Source organism: Pristiophorus japonicus, chromosome 6, assembly GCF_044704955.1.
Source record: "Pristiophorus japonicus isolate sPriJap1 chromosome 6, sPriJap1.hap1, whole genome shotgun sequence".
Taxonomy (NCBI): domain Eukaryota; kingdom Metazoa; phylum Chordata; class Chondrichthyes; family Pristiophoridae; genus Pristiophorus; species Pristiophorus japonicus.
Genome location: NC_091982.1, coordinates 49,727,884 through 49,744,136, shown reverse-complemented (window position 1 = coordinate 49,744,136; position 16,253 = coordinate 49,727,884).

The following is a 16,253-nucleotide window of genomic DNA, read 5'->3' as shown; positions in this document are numbered from 1 at the left end:
GTATTCAAAGTGAATAAGGTGATTCGATGGAGTAGATCGGGTTTTAGAGGAGAGATTGGGGGCTCATGAGGTGACAATTGAATTCACTCAGGATGAGATGTCGCCCAGTGCAGAGGCAAAGGGAAGAGGGAAAACATGAAAGGAAAGGACTTGTATTTCTATGGTGCTTACACAACCTCAGGATGGTCCAAACCGCTTTACAGCCAATGAAGTGTAGTCACTGTTGCAATGTGGGAAGGACATCTCAGTGAGCAAAGTCAGCTTGGAGCCTGGGGGCACAGTCAATGGCCAGAATTTTAAATGAAAGGTATGAGGGGTGAAGGAGGATGAGGTACTTGAAGGAGGAGAAGGTACCAGAAGAGTAGGGGAAGAGGCCCAGGCATGACCTGGAGATAAGTGCCACTCTGCTACTACAACGGTTTGGGAGGGGTGCGTTCATGGAAGGTGTATTCTCGCACAGAGGGAAGAGCAGTGGCTGCCAATAAGCCATGTTTCCAGCAGTGTTGGGATGTTGATAGATTCATCCACAATGAGATTGTAGACATTAAACATTCCATGGGCACTAGATATTGGAGTGGCATGAAGCGCTGGCGGGAACACCGGGCTCTCCCCTTCCATTAAAGGAGAAGGCACACTGCGAACTCTGCGTTAGGGAGCAGGAGCCACCGCTGGACTACGAGGGAGCGGGGTGCCGGGCTGCAACATCACGGCGCGGGGTATGTGAAGTCGGTCGGTCATTTAAAACATTTTCAGCGTGGCACCTCCCCTTTAATTTTCGCCTTGAGAGCAGTCTAAAGCCCAGTGCACGTCTCGTGAAGCTGTCACGGGCATTGCCCTCAGCAGCCTCACGGGGCACAACCGAATTTTCACTCTGAGGCAAAAACGGGTTGCCACGCACGGTGATGATGTCATCCTCGCGGGCACAGCGGCCCAGGGTTCTACCGACAGGAGCGGGGCGCTACCGGTTAGCACGCCATTAACTCCCGTGGAATTTCGCAGAAGTTGTTAGCGGCGTCGCGTCCGAGCGAAAAATCATTTGCCACAAACGACCCAAATTTTTACCCACCTTGTCTCTGAGTCTATATTCTGGAGGCCAACATAGAGGAGGGAGGTGACTGTGCACCAACAGGATCTTGGGGCAATAACAGGTTAACTAGTTTTCAGTTACAGTATGTGTTATTTTCTACATGCCACAACATCTATCTGGGAGGAATAAACGACAATACCCGCCGTGTTACCATCGATCTTAAATGACAGAAATATTCTTATTGAGAAAAATCGTGGATCATTTTTAGAACTTATGATATTCAACATTATTTATTTCATAATTAACAAAAGGAGGTGGCTTCACAATCATCTCTTCACTAGGATACGAGTCAGTCTGCAACGTGGGTTTGAAATTAATGAGCAAACTGCAGTCAGGTTGCAGCCTGCATTCTTGTGCTCATGAAACCACAAGTCTACGGGAAGAAAGAGCAGCAATTCAGACAGTCCCGTCTCCAGGCGCAGGTACAGGAGACAAAGCTGTGTGCTGAGTGAACATGCCTCAGAGGCAGGATTAGCAATCCGATTCTCCAGGCAGTTCTGTGAAGAGGGGTACGACCGGTAATAATAGCTTAGGTCAGAAAGGCTGTGGAACCGACTGTCTGCAGTCTCTTGGCAAGTGCCTGTGGGTTGTTATTATCAGAGGAGGGTTTGGGAGCTTGATTCCACCAGCTTTTGCCACTCCTGGAATAAGTGCTGGGTCAGAGAGGGTAGTGTATCGAGAACAATCTCTGGTCACGTGGGTATTAATTGTACGGAGGACTAGTCAGAAGATGATTAGCTACACGGCGAGATAGCCAAGGTTAATCTTTCGACGAGTCTGAATCAATGAAACAAGCTGACAAACTGTGGCTGGGAGGTGATGTTCTTAGCTTCACTGAATGTAGGAACTCTCACTCAGTGAGCAACAGCAAGAGAGTCTGGCTACGCTTACATTGATCCTTTGTAATTCTTAGTCATCCTGAGGTGTTTGCCAGTTTCATCTTAATTAATTGTTTCCCAAAATGTGACCACTTAAAGACAGTAAAGTGTGAGAGCTTCTAACAATTAGACACTGTAACACTCAATGAATCAGCCCTCTATTGTAAGAGGTTTTTGATGTATCAGAGAGGGTTGATGAGAGCAATGCAGTTAATGCGGTGTACATGGATTTCCAAAAGGCGTTTGATAAAGTGCCACATAATAGGCTTGCCAGCAAAGTTGATGCCCATGGAATAAAAGGGACAGTGACATCATGAATATGAAATTGGCTAAATGACAGGAAACAGAGAGTAGTGGTGAACAGTTGTTTTTCGGATTGGAGGAAGGTATACAGTGGCGTTCCCCAGGGATCGGTACTAGGACCACTGCTTTTCTTGATATATATTAAAGACTTAGACTTGGGTGTACAAGCCACAATTTCAAAATTTGCAGCTGACAGAAAACTTGGAAGTATAGTGAACAGTGAGGAGGATAGTGATAGATTGCAGGAGGACAGAGGCAGGCTGGTGAAATGGGTGGACACATGGCAGATGAAGTTTAATGTAGAAAAGTGGGAAGTGATATATTTTGATAGGAAGAATGAGGAGGCAATATAAACTAAAGGATACAATTCTAAAAGGGGTGCATGAACAGAGACCTGTAATAATAAATTATTACAACTTGAATTTATATAGCACTTTTAACATAGGAACACCTCCCAAGGCGCATCACAGGAGTATTATGAGATAAAAAATTTGACTCCGAACCGCATAAGGAGAAATTTGCACGGATGACCAAAAGCTTGGTTGAAGAGGTAGGTTTTAAGGAGCATCTTGAAGGAGGAAAGAGAGGTAGTGAGGCGGAAAGGTTTAGAGAGGGAGTTCCAGAGCTTGGGGTCTAGGTAACAGAAGGCACAGCCACCAATGGTTGAGCGATTATAATCAGGGATGCTCAAGAGGGCAGAATTAGAGGAGCGCAGACATCTCGGGGGGGATTGTGGGGCTTGAGGAGATTACAGAGATAGGGAGGGGTGAGGCTATGGGGGAATTTTAAAATAAGGATGGGAACTTTGAAATCAAGGCATTGCTTAACCGGAAGCCAATGTAGGTCAGTGAGCACAGGGTTGATGAGTGAGCAGACATTGGTGCGAGTTCAGACATGGGCAGCTGAGTTTTGGATCACCTCTAGTTTACATAGGGTAGAATGTGGGAGGCCAGCCAAGAGCACATTGGAATAGGGCTTCAGCCAGCGGATAAGCTGAGGCAGGGGCGGAGATGGGCGATGTTATGGAGGTGGAAATAGACGGTCTTTGTTATGCTGTGAATATGTGGTCTAAAACTTATTTCACCAAGGTTGCTAACAGTCTGGTTCAGCCTCAGACAGAAGTTGGGGAGAGGGATGCAGTCAGTGGCTAGGGAACGCAGTTTGTGGTGGGGACCGAAAACAATGGCTTCGGTCTTCCCAATATTTAATTGGAGAAAATTTCTGCTCAGCCACGGACAAGCAGTCTGATAATTTAAAGACCGAGGAGTGGTCGAGAGAAAGGGTGGTGAGGTAGAGTGGGTGTCATCAGCGTGCATGTGGAAACTGACGCTGTGTTTTTGGATGATGTCGCCAAGGGGCAACAAGTAGATGAGAAATAGGAGGGGGACAAGGACCGATCCTTGGGGAACACCAGAGGTAACGATGCAGGGGGGAGGAAGAGAAGCCACTGCAGGTGATTGTCTGGCTACGATTAGATGGATAAGAATGGAACCAGGCGAATGCAGTCCCACCCCGCTGGACGATGGTGGAGAGGCGTTGGAGAAGCATAGTGTGGTCAACCGTGTCAAAGGCTGCAAACAGGTCAAGAAGGACGAGGAGGGATAGTCTACCTTTGTCACAGTCACAAGGATGTTATTTGTGACTTTGATGAAAGCCGTTTCATAGAGTGCAAAAGGAAGTTATGATGAACCTATATAAAACACTGGTCTGACCTCAACTGGAATATTGTGTCCAATTCTGGACACCACACTTTAGGAAGGATGTAAAGGCCTTAAAGAGGGTGCAGAAAAGGTTGACAAGAATGGTTCTAGGGATGAGGGACTTCAGTTATTGGAGAAGCTGGAGTTGTTCTCCTTAGAACAAAGGAGGTTGAGAGGAGATTTGATAGAGGAGTTCAAAATCATGAGGGGTCTAGACAAAGTAAGGAGAGAGAAACTGTTCCCATTGGTGGAGGATCGAGAACCAGCGGACACAGATTTAAGGTGATTGGCCAAGAGAGCCAAAGTCGACACGAGGAAAACTTTTTTACACAGCGAGTGGTTAGGATCCAGAATGCACTGCCTGAAAGGGTGGAGGCAGACTCAATTGTAGCTTTCAAATGGGAATTGGATAAGTACCTGAAGTGTTATATATGCACACTATAGATATACTCTCTGTGTAGTCACTGTATAGTTGCATAAGATGGAGACTTGTTACCTGATGTACTATCAATAAGGTTTACACTGTATATATACTATACTGGCACTGCTAGAGGGTGCAACTGGTGGAGACCGGGGTTTCCTGCCCCTGTGGCAGAGGCTGTCCACCAGAGGGCACCGTGGTGGGAGACCTGAAGGTCACCTGCATTGGTGTGCAGGGCCCAGTATAAAAGGCTGCCCACCATGCTTGTGCCTCACTCTGGAGTTACGAATAAAGGACCATGGTCACTACAGTTTGAGTACAACACATTGCCTCGTGGAGTCATTCATAAGTGCATTACAGACATAACATGAAAGAAACAAATTTGCAGGGCTATGGGGAAAGAGCAGGAGAGTTGAACTAGCTGAAGTGCTCTTGCATAGAACCGGCATGGGCTCGAAAGGCCGAATGGCCTCCTTCTGTGCTGTAACCATTCTGTGATTCTATGATTCTAGGTGGCAGAGACATGAAATCTATACTGTCAATTTGCTTATTTTTCTTTCAAGTAAGAAAATAAGAGGCAGAAATGCTGCTGCAAGAAAGGTGCTTATGGCTGGTATCGCAATGTATTGTAATAGTAACCATGACAAAGGACAGATTTCATTTTCTGAAAATTTAAAATAATTTAAAGTGGATGTCAGGTGATGAGTAGTGTCAAATAATCTGCTGATGCTCACTGTCTAAACCTTCACACCAAGAGCATGTGGCTCAGTGGGTAGCACTCTCACCTCAGAGACTGAAGGTTGAGGGTTCATAGTCCCATTCCAGAAAAATCTAGGCTGACACTCTAGTACAGTACTGAGGGAGTGCACTGTTGGAGGTGCCGTCTTTCGGATGAGACTTTAAACTGAGGCCACATCTGCCCTCGCAGGTGGATGTAAAAGATCCTATGGCACTATTTCGAAGAAGAGGAGGGGAATTATCCCTGGTGTCCTGGTCAAAACTTAACACTAAAAAAAGATGATCTGGTCATTATTACATTGCAGTTAGTGGGACCTTGCTGTGTGCAAATTGGCTGCTGTGTTTCCTACATTACAACAGTGACTACACTTCAAAAGTCGTATCTGTTCACTTAAAAAGCACGCACACATGTTGCTTGTAAATCCATCTAGGAGCTGAGCTAACCAAACAAACCCATCACCAACCAGAGCAGGAAGATCATCACGCCTTTCTCTTGTGACTGCCATCAACCTTTCAGATGAGGAGTGGAGTGAATGGCAGATTTTGGGACACAGGCAGAGGATCTATGGGCCCAGAATGTTATAACTGGAATGACTGAAGGAACCTTTTCTAAGGAGGTTAAGGTTCTCCTGGAAAGCAATTGCTGAATTGTGTCAAATAGCAGCAGGTGACTTGTGGACCACATCTGTAGGTGGAAGAGCTCTGCCTGTTGTCAGTGAATACTCCCACATTGTTGATTCACCCCGGCCCCAGCTCATCGCAGACCTCGGTGCTGATTTAGTGGTCATTAGAAGACATAATAGTGGTGGACACAGCTGAAGTCTAGTGCCAAAGTGCAGTACGATTGGCCAACAGACTATACAGGTCATCACGTCTCAGTCACTGCCTCTCCGCTCAAACTGATCCTCATCATCAACAACAACAACTTGCATTGATGTAGCACCTTTAAAGTAATAAAACGTCCCAAAGCGCTTCACGGGAGTGTTATCAAACAGAATTTGACACCGAGGCACATCATGCCTGTTCCTCTGTGAGGTCCAGCTAGCTGCATCTGTTGTGATAGGAGAGAAATCAGGAAGCAATTCTTCACACAAAGGGTAGTAGAAATCTGGGACTCTCTCCCCCAAAAGGCTGAGGGTCAGTTGGAGCTTTCAAGTTTGAGGTTGATTGTTAGGTAAGGGTATTAAGGGATATTGAGCTAAAGTGGGAAAATGGAGTTGAGGTACTGATCAGCCATGATCTAGTGGATGGCGGAGCAGGCTCGAGGGGCTGATTGGCCTCCTCCTGCTCCAATGTTCCTCAAGCTACTGCCTAGGGTCTGTGGTTGGTGTGCTTTCGACGGTCTCTCCCAAAACACCTGTTGTACTATAAGAAAACTGACATTGGCTACTGCAACCATGGTGTAGGGTGAAAACTGCTATTATATTCACTTCCTTCAGTGCTGTGATGAAAATTTGAAATATCGTCTTTTCTTTGTATAAATTCAATTTTTTTCTTTGCATGTTTCTCTTCATTGACTTTTAACAAGGCCTTAAATAAACGAAATAAAAACTTGTAAAGCACCTTTCATAACCTCAGGACACCCAAAGTGCTTTACAGCCATTTAAGTAGTTTTGAAGTGTAGTCACTGTTGTAATATAGGAAATGTGACAGCCAATTTGCACAAGCAAGCTCCCACAAACACCAATGATATAAATGACCAGATGATCAGTTTTAGGTGTTGGTTGAGGGATAAATATTGGCCAGAACACTAGGAGAATCCCCTGTTCCTCTTCTATTTAATGCCGTGGGCTCTTTTACATCCACCTGAGAGAGCAGTCAGGGTCTCAGTTTAACGTCCCAGCCAAAAGACGGCACCTCCAACAATGCAGCACTCCCTCAGGACTGCAAAGAAATGTCATTCCAGATCGGGGTGGGCAATTATTTGGGCTGGAGGGCCACGGAACAAGTTTTAGTGAGCTGTTGAGGGCCGCCCACCAATGATCCCCCTAAGGCACATGGCTGCACGGTCGCGCAACAATCGCACGGTCCTGCACAGGCCGCTCACCAGCTCCTGCCACTGGAAGAGCTACCAGATGGGGAAAGGGAGGCCCCCAAGTGCTGTGTGGTACACCTTCCATGGAGAACGTGTGTGCAAAGGGGAGTATGTTCACTTTGGCACTTCTGCAGTGGCCTGAACACCTCTTCCATGTTTGCCCTCAGATCTGCTAAACCTGGGAAATGGTGGGGACCTATTTCGCCACTTCCTTCAGTGCAAAATGAGGGTTTAACTTTGCTGGAAGATGGCCCTTTGCCCCATAACAGAGCCATCCTCCTTTACAGTGTCAGCCATGACTCAGTGGGTAGCACACTCGCTTCTGAGACAAAAGGTTGTGGGTTCAAGTCCCACTCCAGGAACTTAAGCACAAAAATCTAGATTAATGTGCCAGTGCAGTGCTGAGGGAGCGTTGCACTGTCGGAGGTGCCGTCTTTCGGATGAGACATTAAACCAATGCCTAATCTGCTCTCTTGGTTGGATGTAAAAGATCCTATGGCGCTATTTCGAAGAAGAGCAGGGGAGTTATCTCCCTCAATATTTATCCCTCAATCAACATAACCAAAAAAAACAGACTATCTGGTCATTATCACATTACTGTTGTGTGCAAATTGGCTGCTGCATTTCCTACATTACAACAGTGACTACACTTCAAAAAGTACTTCATTGATTGTAAAGTGTTTTAGGATGTCTGGTGGTCATGAAAGACACGATATAAATGCAAGTTTTTATTTGTTTCTTTTACAGCATCTCCCACAGCAGGACCTCCAGATACTCATCACTGAACGGGGCAAGCTTTGTCCATAGGCTCCTTCCAGCCACAATTCCAAAGCTTCAGAATAGCTGTCATCAAAGTCACAAATGACATCCTTTGTGGCTGTGACAAAGGAAAACTCTCCCTCCTCATCCTTCTCGACCCTGTCTGCAGCCTTTGACACGGTTGACCACTCCATCCTCCGCCAACGCCTCTCCATCATCGTCCAGCTGGGTGGGACTGCACTCGCCTGGTTCCATTCTTATCTAGCTAATCATAGCCAGAGAATCACAGGCAATGGTTTTTCTTCCCACTCCTGCATCGTTACCTCTGGTGTCCCCTAGGATCTATCCTTGGCCCCCTCCTATTTCTCATCTATAGGTTGTCCATCATCCAAAAACACAATGTCAGTTTTCACATGTATGCTGGTGACACCCAGCTCTACCCCTCCACCACTTCTCTCAATCCCTCCTTGGTCTCTAAATTGACAGACTGCTTGTCCGTCATCCAGTACTGGATGAGTAGAAATTTTCTCCAATTAAATATTGGGAAGACTGAAGCAATTGTCTTTGGTCCCCGCTACAAACTGCGTTCCCTAACCACTGACTCCTTCCCTCTCCCAAGTGTCTGTCTGAGGCTGAACCAGACTGTTCACAACCTAGGTGTCATATTTGACCCTGAAATGAGCTTCCAGCCACTATCCGTGGCATAACTAAAACCGTCTATTTCCACCTTCGTAACATTGCCCGTCTCCACCCCTGCTTCAGCTCATCTGCTGCTGAAACCCTCATCCATGCCTTTGTTACCTCTTGACTTGACTTTTCAAACACACTCCTGGCTGGCCTCCCACCTGTTACCCTACATAAACTTGAGGTCATCCAAAACTCGGCACCCCATGTCCTCACTCGCACCAAGTCCCGCTCACCCATCACCCCTGTACTCGCTGACCTACATTGGCTCTCGGTTAAGCAACGCCTCGATTTCAAAATTCTCATCTTTGTTTACAAATCCCTCCATGGCCTCGCCCCTCCCTATCTCTGTAATCTCCTTCAGCCCCACAACCCCCCGAGATATCTGCGTTCCTCCAATTCTGCCCTCTTGAGCATCCCTGATTATAATTGCTCAACCGTTGGTGGCCATGCCTTCAGCTGGCCCCAAGCTCTGGAACTCCCTCCCTAAACCTCTCCATCTCTCAACCTCTCTTTCCTCCTTTAAGACGCTCCTTAAAACCTACCTCTTTGACCAAGCTTTTGGACATCTGCCGTAATTTCTTCTTATGTGGCTCGGTGTCAAATTTATTTGTTTTGTCTGATAACACTCCTGTGAAACGCCTTGGGATGTTTAACAAGTTAAAGGCACTATATAAATACAAGTTGTTGTTGTAGCTTGCCAAACCTAAAAAGTGACTCAGCTACAATTTTCCCTTTAAATACACCTGGATCACCCGATTCAGCTTCCAGGGCTCACTTCTTGCAAACGTTTTCCAAGCGCAGGGAGCCTCAGTAACATTCAGCATTTCTGTCTGCCCAGACCACAGACACGTTCACCCTCAAACTTTAACCCAACCCACACGTCGGGAACCTGGCTGGATTGGGTGCAATACTACCTTTACACCCCACCCCCTATTACTCTCCATTGAATTTAGTGGAGGGTAATATTGGATGGGGTGTAAAACTAGCATTCCACCTTATCCCGTGGGCTTCCCACCCTGCAATTTAGGTTGACATGACCCCCGTAGATTGAGGCTGTTTAATTTGGTGTCCATGGGGTAGAAGTCGCCTTCTACCCGAAATGGGACACACCTACCGTTTTTTTAAAGATTTTTTCCACCCCAGTCCATGGGGTGGAGACACCGGAGAAATTCGGCACTTTGTTTTTTTTTTTCTCCATGATGCAGTGTTCCGGTCAGGTGCGGGGAGGAAGTGACCTCGCAGCGGGTCTTCCGCCCCGATCAGTCATCAGCGCGTCGCTGATGATGTCAGCATGACATGGACATGCCATGCCGTGCTGACCCGTCACAACGTCCCTCTCCTTCAGTTACAGGGGAGGGCCGCTGTGAACTCTGTAGCCACTTCAGTGGCGCCCCCCAGGGAGGGTTTCGGCTGGGCCAGCGGCCGGGCACCCAAGAGAGGGTGCCGCGCTGCGTGTTGGCAGCCCAGCCGAACCCGGGGGGATAGGGGGGGCATAATTGTCGGCCAAAAAATGGCGGCCGCAGGAGTGCACCCTCCCTTTTAAGGACGGCCGTGCCACCATTTCACACAGAGTGCTCCAACAGCAAAAGTAATCGGGGGCACCGGCCGGTGGTGGGGCCACTCGCGCTGGGCAATTTTGGACAAGGGGCAATTTCGCGAGGGGCTCCCCGCCAGTTGGAATGGGGTTGGCGCCGCTCCTGAGGAAGATCAATTTCTAAAATGGCGGCCCCTCGACGGACAGTCGGCGGTCACTCCGCACTGCCTCGTGGCCGCAGTTTTCTGGCGGTCAGAGGCCTTATCGAAAGGGGCAATTTCAGCCCCCATGTCTCTTCCTTGGAGCAGCAGTGAAGGAAGTTCTTTTGTTATGTGAGAAGTCACTGTGTAATTCAGTCCGAGTTTTGGAATAGCTGATTTGCATTGTGCTACTTCAAGAGAAAGAGTTTGCAAACAGGCTTCCAAAACATGATTAAAATGCTCTACTTCCCCATCTGCTGGCTGCCACTCCATCTAGCGGATGAATTTATAATGGTGTATTTTCACTAAGCAGACATTACCACAGTGGCTGAGATAGCTGGGAACCAAGAGGGCATGACAATGTGATTTTATTTATGAAGCTGTACGACAGTTTGTGATCTATGATGCTCAAATTGGAAGTATTTTTTCTTGCCGTGGCATCAGCCAGAGGATGTGACCAGTGTGTCATGCTAAGTCTGAATGCGTCATGGGAACAGTTTGCTTGTCTGAGATGGGTTTAGCAAGTGTCACTGTGGCAGTTTCTATTTTGGTGTTAAACTGATGCTGTGAATATTCACATGTAAAACTTACGCATACAAGTTACCCAACAAGTCCAAGACTCTGGCCTTATTACAGATTGCTGTCACCTTTAAGGATATTTTGATTTCATGAAGAATTATTACTTCAAATTATTGAAGTTAGTGAGGCAGGAATCTATTGGCTTCAAAATGCGGAGAGCGAGATGCTTCTTGGCAATAAATGCAGAGATATGCTTTTTCCTGGAGCTACTGAAACCCCCTGGTGTTGACAGGTTCTGGGTGAGGTCCCTTCACCACTCGGGATGCCTTCAAGCAGGCAAGCAATTAATCTCAGACAACAGAAGTCAGTAGCAGACCACATCCATCCACGTTGCATGGCTTCACTCCAAGTGTCAGAGTTCCACTGGATCGTTACTGCTCTGATATAGCCAGGTCAACCGAGGACCGCTGATGGCCACCTCAAATCCCGAGCAGGTCGATGTCCATTCCTGATTATCATCCCTGTCAATTCCAATCTTCATTGCCCAATGTGGCCAAACAGTGACCAATAGTGAGGTGACCAAAGAGTGACCGGCAGTGAGGTGACCATTGAGTGACCGGTGGTGAGGTGACCATTGAGTGACTGGTGGTGAGGTGACCAAAGAGTGACCGGTGGTGAGGTGACCATTGAGTGACCAGCAGTGAGGTGACCAAAGAGTGACCAGCGGTGAGGTAACATTGTGACCGGTGGTGAAGTGATCATTGAGTGACCGGTGGTGATGACCATTGAGTGACCGGTGGTGAGGTGACCATTGTGACCGGTGGTGAGGTGACCATTGAGTGACCGGTGGTGAGGTGATCATTGTGACCGGTGGTGAGGTGACCATTGAGTGACCGGCAGTGAGGTGATCGTTGTGGCCGGTGGTGAGGTGATCAAAGAGTGACTGGCGGTGAGGTGACCATTGAGTGACCGGCAGTGAGATGACTATTGAGTGACCAGTGATGAGGTTACCATTGAGTGACCGGCAGTGAGCTGACCATTCAGTAATCGGTGGTAAGGTGATCAAAGATTGACCCGCGGTGACAATTAATGATGACTTCAATCTTCTCAAGTGAGTGGGAAAATTTGATCCAACCCACGGTCTGGGATTTCTTGCCTATGTACTTTGTGGACCGCCCCTTGGAGCTGGTTGTGATTATTGTACTGTTGTTTCAATAAACAATACATTAAGTTTTTACATGCTGCAAGAGATAGAAACTGAGTGCATCAGGAAACAAACACGTATTAGCGCGATAGAGAAATTGGGAGACTGAAGAGGGAGGAGACACAGCAAAGGAGAAAGAAAGACTTGCATTTATTTAGCTCCTTTCACAACCACCAGACATCCCAAAGCGCTTTACAGCCAATGATGTACTTTTGAAGTGTGGTCACTATTGTAATGTAGAAAACAAGGCAGCCAACTTGCATACAGCAAGCTCCCACAAACAGCAATGTGACAACAACCAGATAAACTGTTTTTATTATGTTAATTGAGGGATAAATACTGGCCAGGACACCAGGGAGAACTCACATGCTCTTCTTTGAAATAGTGCCATGAGATCTTTTACATCCACCTCTGAGGAATATCGGGGCCTCGGTTTAACGTCTCTTCCGAAAGACGGCACCTCTGACAGTGCAGAACTGCCCTGGAGTGTCTGCTGGATCATTGAGATCAAGCCTCTGGAATGGGACTTGAACCTACAACCTACTGACTCAGAGGCGAGAGTGCTGCCCACTGAGCCACAGCTGACACAAACAAGGGGAGAGAAAGGGTTGGCTTTAACTCCTGGGTGGGAACGCCGCCTCAAGAGCAGTCGGTCCATTGGGACCCGATCTGCACATTTAAACAAGGATCCTATGCAGGGAGACAGAGGGAAATAAAATGGAGGCAGAAGCAAAAGATAGAAAGGAGAATAGTAAAAGTGGAGGGCAGAGAAACCCAAGGCAAAGAAAAAAAAGGGCCACATTACAGAAAAATTCTAAAGGGGCAAAGTGTGTTAAAAAGACAAGCCTGAAGGCTTTGTGCCTCAATGCGAGGAGTATTTGGAATAAGGTAGACGAATTAACTGCGCAGACAGCAGTTAACGGATATGGTGTAATTGGCATCACGGAGACATGGCTCCAGGGTGACCAAGGCTGGGAACTCAATATCCAGGGGTATACAACATTTAGGAAGGATAGGCAGAGAGGAAAAGGAGGCGGGGTGGCGTTGCTGGTTAAAGAGGAAATTAATGCAATAGTAAGGAGGGACATTAGCCTGGATGATGTGGAATCTGTATGGGTGGAGCTGTGGAATTCCAATGGGCAGAAAATGTTAGTGGGAGTTGTGTACAGACCACCAAACAGTCGTAGTGAGGTTGGGGACAGCATCAAACAAGAAATAAGGGATGTGTGCAATAAAGGTACAGCAGTTATCATCGGCGACTTTAATCTACATATTGATTGGGCTAACCAAACTGGTAGCAATGCGATGGAAGAGGATTTCCTGCAGTGTATTAGGGATGGTTTTCTAGACCAATATGTCGAAGAACCAACTAGAGAGCTGGCCATCCTAGACTGGGTGATGTGTAATGAGAAGGGACTAATTAGCAATCTTGTTGTGCAAGGCCCCTTGGGGAAGAGTGATCATAATATGGTAGAATTCTTTATTAAGATGGAGAGTGACACAGTTAATTCGGAAACTAGGGTCCTGAACTTAAGGAAACGTAACTTCGACGGTATGAGGCGTGAATTGGCTAGAAGAGACCGGCAAAGGATACTTAAAGGTTTGACGGTGGATAAGCAATGGCAAACATTTAAAGATCACATGGATGAACTTCAGCAATTGTACATCCCTACATCCCTGACTGGAGTAAAAATAAAATGGGGAAGGTGGCTCAACCATGGCTAACAAGGGAAATTAAGGATAGTGTTAAAGCCAAGGAAGCGGCATATAAATTGGCCAGAAAAAGCAACAAACCTGAGGACTGGGAGAAATTTAGAATTCAACAGAGGAGGACAAAGGGTTTAATTAAGAGGGGGAAAATAGAGTACGAGAGGAAGCTTGCAGGGAACATAAAAACTGACTGCAAATGCTTCTCTAAATATGTGAAGAGAAAAAGATTAGTGAAGAAAAACGTAGGTCCCTTGCAGTCAGATTCAGGCGAATTTATAATGGAGAACAAAGAAATGGTAGACCAATTGAACAAATACTTTGGTTCTGTCTTCACGAAGGAAGACACAAATAACCTTCCGAATGTAATTGGGGACAGTGGGTCTAGTGAGAAGGAGGAACTGAAGGATATCCTTATAAGGCGGGAAATTGTGTTTCGGGAAATTGATGGGATTGAAGGCCGATAAATCCCCAGGGCCTGATAGTCTGCATCCCAGAGTACTTAAGGAAGTGGCCCGAGAAATAGTGGATGCATTGGTGATCATTTTCCAACAGTCTATCGAATCTGGATCAGTTCCTATGGACTGGAGGGTAGCTAATGTAACACCACTTTTTAAAAAGGGAGGGAGAGAGAAAGCAGTTAATTATAGACAGGTTAGCCTGACATCAGTAGTGGGGAAAATGTTGGAATCAATCATTAAGGATGAAATAGCAGCGCATTTGGAAAGCAGTGACAGGATCGGACCAAGTCAGCATGGATTTATGAAAGGGAAATCATGCTTGACACATCTTCTGGAATTTTTTGAGGATGTAACGAGCAGAGTGGACAAGGGAGAACCAGTGGATGTGGTGTATTTGGACTTTCAAAAGGCTTTAGACAAGGTTCCGCACAAGAGATTGGTGTGCAAAATCAAAGCGCATGGTATTGGGGGTAATGTACTGACGTGAATAGAGAACTGGTTGACAGACAGGAAGCAGAGAGTCGGGATAAACGGGTCCTTTTCAGAATGGCGGGCAGTGACTAGTGGAGTGCAGCAGGGCTCAGTGCTGGGACCCCAGCTCTTTACAATATACATTAACGATTTAGATGAAGGAATTGAGTGTAATATCTCCAAGTTTGAAAATGACATTAAAATGGGTGGCAGTGTGAGCTGTAAGGAGGACGCTAAGAGGCTGCAGGGTGACTTGGTTAGGTGAGTGGGCAAATGCATGGCAGATGCAGTATAATGTGGATAAATGTGAGGTTATCCATTTTGGGGGCAAAAACACGAAGGCAGAATATTATCTGAATGGCGGCAGATTAGTAAAAGGGGAGGTGCAACGAGACCTGGGTGTCATGGTTCATCGGTCACTGAAAGTGGGCATGCAGGTACAGCAGGAGGTAAAGAAGGCAAATGGTATGCTGGCCTTCATAGCTAGGGGATTTGAGTATAGGAGCAGGGAGGTCTTGCTGCAGTTGTACAGGGCCTTGGTGAGGCCTCACCTGGAATATTGTGTTCCGTTTTGGTCTCCTAATCTGAGGAAGGACATTCTTGCTATTGAGGGAGTGCAGCGAAGGTTCGCCAGACTGATTCCAGGGATGGCTGGACTGTCATATGAGGAGAGACTGGATCAACTGGGCCTTTATTCACTGGAGTTTAGAAGGATGAGAGGGAATCTCATAGAGATGTATAAGATTCTGATGGGACTGGACAGGTTAGATGCAGGAAGAATGTTCCCGATGTTGGGGAAGTCTACAACCAGGGGACATAGTCTTAGGATAAGGGTTAACATAGAAACATAGAAACATAGAAACATAGAAAATAGGTGCAGGAGTAGGCCATTCAGCCCTTCAAGCCTGCACCACCATTCAATATGATCTTGGCTGATCATTCATCTCAGTACCCCTTTCCCGCTTTCTCTTCATACACCCTTTAGCCGTAAGGGCTATATCTAACTCCCTCTTGAATATATCCAATGAACTGGCATCAACGACTCTCTGCGGTAGGGAATTCCACTGGTTAGCAACTCTCTGAGTGAAGAAGTTCCTCCTCATCTCAGTCCTAAATGGCCTACCCCTTATTCTAAGACTGTGTCCCCTGGTTCTGGGCTTCCCCAACATCGGGAACATTCTTCCCGCATCTAACCTGTCCAGTCCCGTCAGAATCTTATATGTTTCTATGAGATCCCCTCTCATCCTTCTAAACTCCAGTGTATAAAGGCCCAGTTGATCCAGTCTCTCCTCATAGGTCAGTCCAGCCATCCCTGGAATCAGTCTGGCGAATCTTTGCTGCACTCCCTCAATAGCAAGAACATCCTTCCTCAGATTAGGAAACCAAAACTGAACACAATATTCCAGGTGAGGCCTCACCAAGGCCCTATACAATTGCAATAAGACGTCCCAGCTCCTATATGCAAATCCCCTAGCTATGAAGGCCAACATGCCATTTGCCTTCTTCACTGCCTACTGCACCTGCATGCCAACTTTCAATGACTGATGAA